Below are 8313 nucleotides of genomic sequence, written 5' to 3'. Positions count from 1 at the left end.
CTGAGCGGGAACTGTGCTTCAGCAGAGGTAGGGGAGCCAGCAGGCCAGAGGTGGATGAACGCAATGCCCTCGTTTGGGTGTAGGGACTGATCAGAGCCTGAAGGTACGGAGGTGCCGTTCCCCTCACAGCTCCGTAGGCAAGCACCATGGTCTTGTAGCAGATGCGAGCTTCAACTGGAAGCCAGTGTAGTGTGCGGAGGAGCGGGGTGACGTGAGATAACTTGGGAAGGTTGAACACCAGACGGGCTGCGGCATTCTGGATGAGTTGTAGGGGTTTAATGGTAAGCCTGTCGACCATAACTGGTTTGCCACCCATCCACAATTTGTAGTTTTGTACCTACCCCCATATTCACCTTTTCTAAATCCCATAGAGGAATTCTTCTCAGCCTGGTGCTGGAAAGTGTATGCTTGCCAACCCTATGCCCGCATGCCGCTTCTCCAGGCAATGGAGGACGCATGTGGGGACATAGAGGTTGCCTCTGTCCAAGGTTGGATACGCCATGCTAGGAGATACTTCCCTCGATGTTTGGCAAGAGAAAACGTATGTTGTGATGTGGACGAAGTATTATGGCCAGACCCAGCCCGGAGAAGAGATGAAGCGTAGCTTAGCACTGGTAACTGCCCCCCTTTACTGTATTCTAAAGAATATACTTTTGGTTTACATATGTTTATGGTTTTGTTGTATGCTACTGTATACAACAATAATGTTTGGCCTAATAAATATTTTCTGTTTCTACATTGCATTGGTGTTTACAGTGTACTTGTTACCCCTCTCAGCAGATTACTTTCACTGTAGAACATTGTATTGAAATGTAGATATAAGCCTATGAAAGACCAAAGAGCTTTAGATTTAGAACAACTGTGTTTACATGGTATATCCAAAAATTTACTATTATGAAAGAAGTGTTTGCCATTTGATGCAAATGCTTCATTCTGACATGTGTTTATGGCATTTTGAATGCAGTGTTACATTTTGAAGGAGATGTGAGGCATTTTGCATTTTGTGTGTGCAGTTTTGGGAATAGTGTGTAGAGTTTTTTGAAAAAAGGAGACATAGTTTTGAAAACGTGTGTAAGCAGTTGGAAAAAACTGTAATACCTGGGTCCTTTAGCCACCAAACAGAAGAAAACGGACTGAAAGAGAGATGGATTTCCTGAACTTGTCCAATAACAAAGCACATTTTCATTTTCGATTTCAAAATGTTTTGCTACGGTATTCCATAATGAATATGACCATATACTGCCATATTTTAACCAGCATCCTCACAGCTGGGAGCTCAGGGCCAGGAAGCTGACAGATCACTTCCTGCTGAGAGGTGTCACTGTAGGAGGTGTGTGTGTGTGTGTGTGTGTGTGTGTGCGTGTGCGTGTGCGTGTGCGTGTGCGTGTGCGTGCGTGTGCGTGTGCGTGTGCGTGTGCGTGTGCGTGTGCGTGTGAGTGTGTGTGTGTGAGTGTGTGTGTGTGTGTGTGTGTGTGTGTGTGCGTGTGCACGCGTGTGTCATTATAGAAAGGCCGTGGGAGGTGTTAGTTAGTGTAGTGACAGATCACTGAGACACTTCCTCTGCCACTTGTCTGGAACCATTAGCTAGTCAGTGTCAGGGTTGAGAACAGGAGTTAACAGCGGCCACAGGGAGGCCTGAAGGCTAGGAGGGAGGGGACATACAGCATTAATGGTAACAGTGGCTGATATGATAGATTTCTGTCAGTTTTAGTCCTTAACGTTGATGCAAATCGACATTTAACATGTTCCTTTTGATTGCCTGACATTAGTTTATTTTTTGAATTTGCAGTCTACAGTGGTCCCTGCAGCTTACGCTCAAACTGGAATGATTAGAACACTTCATTCGTGATCATTCCACAGTTGTCCCTGCAGCTTGCTCAAACCGGTTTGATTATAACATTTCATTAGACGCAACAGTCAGCGTTTGAGCTGGCCACATTGTTTTTTCACAGAAACATTTTGCACAAACAGTCTTTACAACGTTTTGCCTCAATGTGAGCAGTTTATTTTTGAATGCAATGTTCAGACATTCACAGAAGGATAACACAATTCTCATCCAAATTCGGAAAATGTTGGCTACATTAATCCTAGCGCTAACTGAGTAAAGACTGAGCTAACACAAGCAGTCATATTTAGCCAACTCTCAGCTAAACCATAATATGAAACCATCATATGAATTACCTAATAACAATTAATATTCACAATTCATGACATCACGGGTGATCGAAATAATTAAAACACTTTCTAAAAGTGAAAAGTAATCCAAGGGTGGGTAGAGTTTGTGTGCGCCGCTCTGTTTGTTTTTCTGTGTAAACCTATAACGTCTTTGGTCTGGCGGACATTCACGTGACACCCAGAATAAATTAAATGATGTCAACAAACATTGCTCCACACATAGCCAGCAAATAGCATAGCATTAGCTCATCATAATCAATACAAACTTCAAAATATTATTTTACATTATATGTGTCCATTACTATCGTGCAAGAACGTTTTCAAGTACTGTCACTAGTACTAAAGTAAATAAAGACATGATTACCACACAAATCATTTTCTGATAGTGATTTATTGATACAAGTGGCCCATGCCGGTGTTATGATAGTGATGATTTGTCGCCACAGATGGTTTGTTTACATTTCTACTGTTGTGGCTAGATGGAGCAGCTAGGCCTACAACAGCTCTGTCTAGTGGTCACGTCGGGGGCAAAAGTTGTTGACAACTGTAGCATTGTAGCTAAGCCTAACCCCTAACTATTTCCCTAACCTTAACCTCATTCTCTTAACCTCCTATGTTAATTCACCTAACCTGCTCCATTAGTTCTCCTAACCTGCCACATTAATTATCCTATCCTGCTATGTAAACAAAACATCTGTGGAGACATCAGTATCACCACACCGGCAGCCAATCACATCACACCTGACACTCACTTGGAGCCATTCATTGTTGTTGTTTATGTATGTTGCTAGTGGGCTAAGCTGTAGCATTAGCAATGTCTTTCAAAAGGAGATAACTCACAAATGCGGAAATTCAGGAGATTTTTGTAAATTCTGACAATGATTCTGAGTATGACAGTGAGAAATAAGATTCTGACAGTGACAGTGAGGAGCTGTCCCCCAACCTTGTGGCCATTGAGAACCCTGAATCTGAAGACCCCTTGCCCACCAACGAAGTCCCAGGTTCCTCAGAAGATGCTGGTGGCGATGGAGGCAGACCAACAGTGGGTGAAGTACATAGATCTGCGGTAGCTGGAAGGCCTCCAGCCATTTCCGCCCTCTTGGCCCTGCTGTTGGCTTTGATGAGTCCCAGTTTGGAGTGCAAAGCCCCTTGCCATCTCCCTCTGAGGCAGAGTGCTTCAAGCTGTTTCTGACAGAGGAGCTGGTGGGAGACATAGAGGAGGAGACCAATCACTATGCCTTGGAGCTATAGGAGAAGAGAGAGCCACAGGGAAGGTGGACCACCTGACAGCAGAGAGAAAGATCAAACGAGACTGTGTGCTTAACTGTAATCGCAAAACGATGGCAGCGGATAAGGCGGACATCATAAAGTGCTTTGTGGCATGCACTCGGAGAACCACCAGGTGGTATAAGAAGACATTTTTCCATCTGATTGACACTGTTGTCCTCAATGGCCACATAGTTCACCGCCAGCTAACAAGCGAGATCATTACTGAACAAGGTGTTTTGTAAACAGACATAAAGTCACATACAGTTCCATTATGCAATTATATTGACAATATCTCACCCACCTCCCCACTCCCTCATCCTCCCTACTCCCTCTTCAAACAGTATGTTGCTAGCATACAAAAGCTGTCCTCAGTCTTCGGCAAGAAAGAGGTCCAGTTCCAGTTATGATGTTGGCAAGTTATTTTCAATACTGTGTGTGTGCGTTTCTGAAAGTACAGAATAAAGAGGAACTATTAGTAATTGGAATAAAATATCAGTATATAGCAATAAAACAATATAACAATGAAGTAACATAATAACTGAAGAGGGCAGAGCTATGCTAAACAGGCCAATGCAATGGTCATGATAAGGCCAGGGCAGCTTCAAAGGATACAACGCAAGCTAATACTTCATTGATGCCATTAGCATCAGCATTGTTTTACAGAACTAATAGAAAAATGTAACTACATAAACTCAATTAAGTATAACAACATAAACGTTTTGAAATGTAGTACCTTGTGTGTCCGCGGTTATAAAGGAATACATTATACTCCATACATAAATACGGTGTGCTACAGTAGAAATACAGAAACTGTATAATGATAAGGTAAAAGGCACTTACTTTGATATGAACGCACACAGTAAGCAAAACAACAAAGAAGGCAATGAGGGCGCCAGCCGGAAAATGCCCCTAGGTGGAAAGTTTGGGCAGGTTGAGTAAACACTGGGGGGAGAGAAGTTTGTCTGGCTCATCTAGCTAATCCTCGCCCTACATTAGCATATTAGCAATGAGGCGGAACGCACCTCATTTCAAACTGTTGTTAGAAAATCATGTAAAATTGACAAGTTTAACCATTGTCTATAGATAATTAGCAGGCCTTGGTTTGAGGGCAGCGCGAATTAGCTGTCCTGTTGTGTAACAATCACATTTTGGAACAGTGAGTGAATTCTGACATCACAAGCATAAGAAAATGCATGCTGAGATATTTGGAACTCACGTGTGAAAAAGTTAAAGTTTGCCTTTTAACCTACTTGGATAAGACGTTGTTACTAGAATGGCATTACTGTTATCCTGTTATTAATTGGCAGGGTTCCTTTCTTACCGCAATTATATGTTACTTACTGATCCACTGAGTCATAAAATATTGAAGTTATGGTAAGGAACTCCAGACTCCATATCTCTATCCAGGCCAAAACAAGGTGCATGAGACCCACACAATAAACAACCTCTGCTAGCTAACTGAACATATAATGATTTTGTTTAAGGAGTTCAGGAAGAGGAAAATAGTCTATAATATCGCAAATCAAGCTGCCTAAAAATGAGCCAGTCCAGTCAGTCACGCTCATATCCTGGAGACATTTAATCAAGATCACTTGGGGATAAAATAAAGAAATATTCCCCCCATTATGGTTAATGTTTCCCAGACTGTGGTTCTTGTTATTAGTAACAAGGGCTTGTTTGTATTAGAAACTGCCCATTTTGTGTAATGGCCAAACATGACACACTCACACAGTCGTTCCCGTCAGAGTTTGCTGGCAGTGTTATCCGATCCCTCAACTACGGTACTGTAACCTTTGTCAGACAGGGAGCAGTAATCAGGCCCAGGCCATACCCTTCCACTGCCCCCATACAATAACAAACACTGCCTAGTTGCATGTGGTGAGTAGTGGCACCATCAGGCCTAGGACTACTCCCCCACTTCCACCATACAATACAAAAGCAAACAGAACCTAGCTGCATGGGATAAAGCAGTAAGCAGTGGCACATGGTACCCAGGCTGTGGGTTGTGGACACAGTGGTGCTAGACTCCATGTTGTGTTCTGCTGTTACACACCCCCTCTAAGGACCTCAGATAAATAACCTAAGAGGGAGCAAGGGTTTCTGAGAACTCAACAACAGTGCACATTTCAGGCAACACAGCAGGATACGGCTTTGAACTTGAAGTCCCCAGTCGTAATACATTGAAATCCAGTTGCCATGGATGCGTTGTAGTAGTATTGAGCATGTAGCTATGTGATATAAGGTCTGACTGGTAACGTGACCGTTGGCCTTGCCGGTGGGAAACAGGTGATACTTAAAGTTGTTTGATGGTTTTTGAGATGGGACACGCACACACACATGTCCACACACACACACACACCCAGAGAGAGATATGGAGCCATTTCCAGAGACAGGGCCCGTGGTCAGAGCCAGGGCAAAGGGCTGAGAAGGAGAAAGTTGAGCTCTGAGAGCTAAAAGGCCACCTGGACACATCCATCTGAGAGCAGGGAAGAGGAGGAGTGCTCACTTTTAGCCCCAGATCATTGAGTCCGAGGTGAGAGGTCACACTTATAGCTCTACTTCATCCTCCCATCCTCTTGTTTCAGAGCATCACCCCATCGAAAGGCTTATCTGGAACACTGGCACTATTGATCAGGCTCGGGATCATTAACCGATCCATACTGGCTAACAATATTGGGGCCAATACACGCCAATATACAGACTGGAGCAGGTAATCACCTTAAGTACACACGGAATTGATTGGAGCATTTGGCTTGATTGGATGGACGTTGTTGATGTTGTCGTTTGATCCCTGCCACTCTGTTTTCTGTCAGTTTCTGCCCATGTCTGATGTGTCTGGTATAGACTAAAATACTGTTAGTACAAGTGTTAAAATTGTAAAAACTGACCAAGAAGGCAAGGTTCATGTTTAACACTAGAAAATTCGAGAGCGTCATATGGATGCAAAAATGAATAAAATGTTTTAATTACTCTGCCATTTTTAAAGTCATGTATATAACACACTGTCATTCTTAGAATCTTAATATCATGAACAGAATGTGTTATAAGCAGTTTTAAGAGGACATGTCATTTTCTCCTGCCCCTCATTCACCGCCAGTCAGCCTGTACAGCTGATGGCCGGTAGAAACTACACCTAAACTATATCAAAACTTATTTCACACGTATAATAATATAGTTAGCCTAAAGACAATTTTACATGAAGAGATGGGCGCAGCTTGGAATTGACACAGAGGCAGGGAAACGGAGCACCAAACAAATCTCATCATGTAAACCAAAATGTTTCTGTATAGGAGAGGTCAGGCTATTAAAAGTGGGTAGGGTAGTCTAGCCTCCCTCATATCCATGCCAGCCATATTTATCTTTTAAATTGTTGTATTTTTTATTTTATTTTTTATGAATTTCTTTTTAATATGGTTAAATTGAAACTTGACAAAGGGGGAGCGGTAGGAGCTGTGTTTTTAGATTTGCAAAAAGCATTTGATAATGCAAATCATAGAATTATACTCTTTTAACTATGGAACACCGTTTGGGTCTTTGTGTGTCAAAAAAGATACACGTCAACTAAGACTATTTGACGCGTCAAATAAGCTTTTAATTTGACACGTCAAATAACACAATTGTATTATAGAATGTTGTGTGTGCTGAATTTGCACGTGCAAGCCAAGCGCCATCGTTACGATCACTGTCAAAGCTGTACAATACTGCGTTGGTAATAAGGCCTTATTTGTTCGACCGAATGGGAAAATGTTTGTGTGAGCATTTTAAATTAGATCAGGATCAAACGAGCAGGATCAAAAATGTTTGCAAATATCTTTGATACAGATGTTATTAGCAGCTTCTGGGGTAGCTAGCTTTAGCTTGGTACCTAGCTAGCACCAATGCAACCAGCCTGAAAACAATGACCAGTAGAAACTGCAGTCATTTTCAATATTCTTAGCAATGATTTAGGAATCCATGTGAGTAAGTATTAGCTAGGTAGCCACTTGTTGTTCTCCTATTGACATAACTCGGTAGCCAGCTACTTAACCCTGTTCCCCAAAACTAACGTTATAAGCAGCCAGCTAGCTTCATCTGGCTAGTATGGCTTGACCGGACCGAGTTATGTGTTGTGAAGCTAGCCACAATAGTGGAATTTGCATTTCACGTCAAAATAAAAGTCCCTATTTGAAAGTGATGCAGAAGGTTACAATTGGTGGAAACATGCCATATTTAGACTAGATAATGTTAAACAAGGTTGGAGTGTTGGAATGTGGAGCAATGAAATGGAGTATCAGTCTACTTGGTGACACCCACTGAACACAACTGTGAAGAGTTTAAGCAAATGCTAGCGTCGTATCTCTTATTGCGATACTTTGACTGTGGGAAATCACCTCCGCAGTCAGCCTATTGTGCGTATTGACGTTCATATTGCACTGTACAGCCTTACCTAAGGATTGGGGATCAATGAAATGGGATATCAGTCTACTCAGTACCCAAGAGCTTTTTTCCCAACGTCCTCCTCAGAGTTATCAGACTCCAAAACATCTACGCTGTATTGTTTTTCCTCTGGAAGTGTTCAATACCCATAGTAGGTTGACAATTTTTTAATTTTTTAATTTTACCTTTATTTAACTAGGCAAGTCAGTTAAGAACAAATTCTTATTTACAATGACGGCCTACACAGGCCAAACCCGGATGACGCTGGGCCAATTGTGCGCCGCCCTATGGGACACCCAATCACGGCCGGTTGTGATACAGCCTGGAATCGAACCAGGGGGTCTGTAGTGACGCCTCAAGCACTGAGATGCAGTGCCTTAGACCGCTGTGCCACTCGGGAGCAGAGTCCCGCAATAAGAGTTACAATGCTAATGTTCTCTGGGTGTCACTGAG

The sequence above is a fragment of the Coregonus clupeaformis genome, chromosome 7, assembly GCF_020615455.1.
Source record: "Coregonus clupeaformis isolate EN_2021a chromosome 7, ASM2061545v1, whole genome shotgun sequence".
Lineage (NCBI taxonomy): Eukaryota > Metazoa > Chordata > Actinopteri > Salmoniformes > Salmonidae > Coregonus > Coregonus clupeaformis.
The sequence above is the reverse complement of the archived record's forward strand: the minus strand, read 5'-3'. Positions refer to the sequence as shown.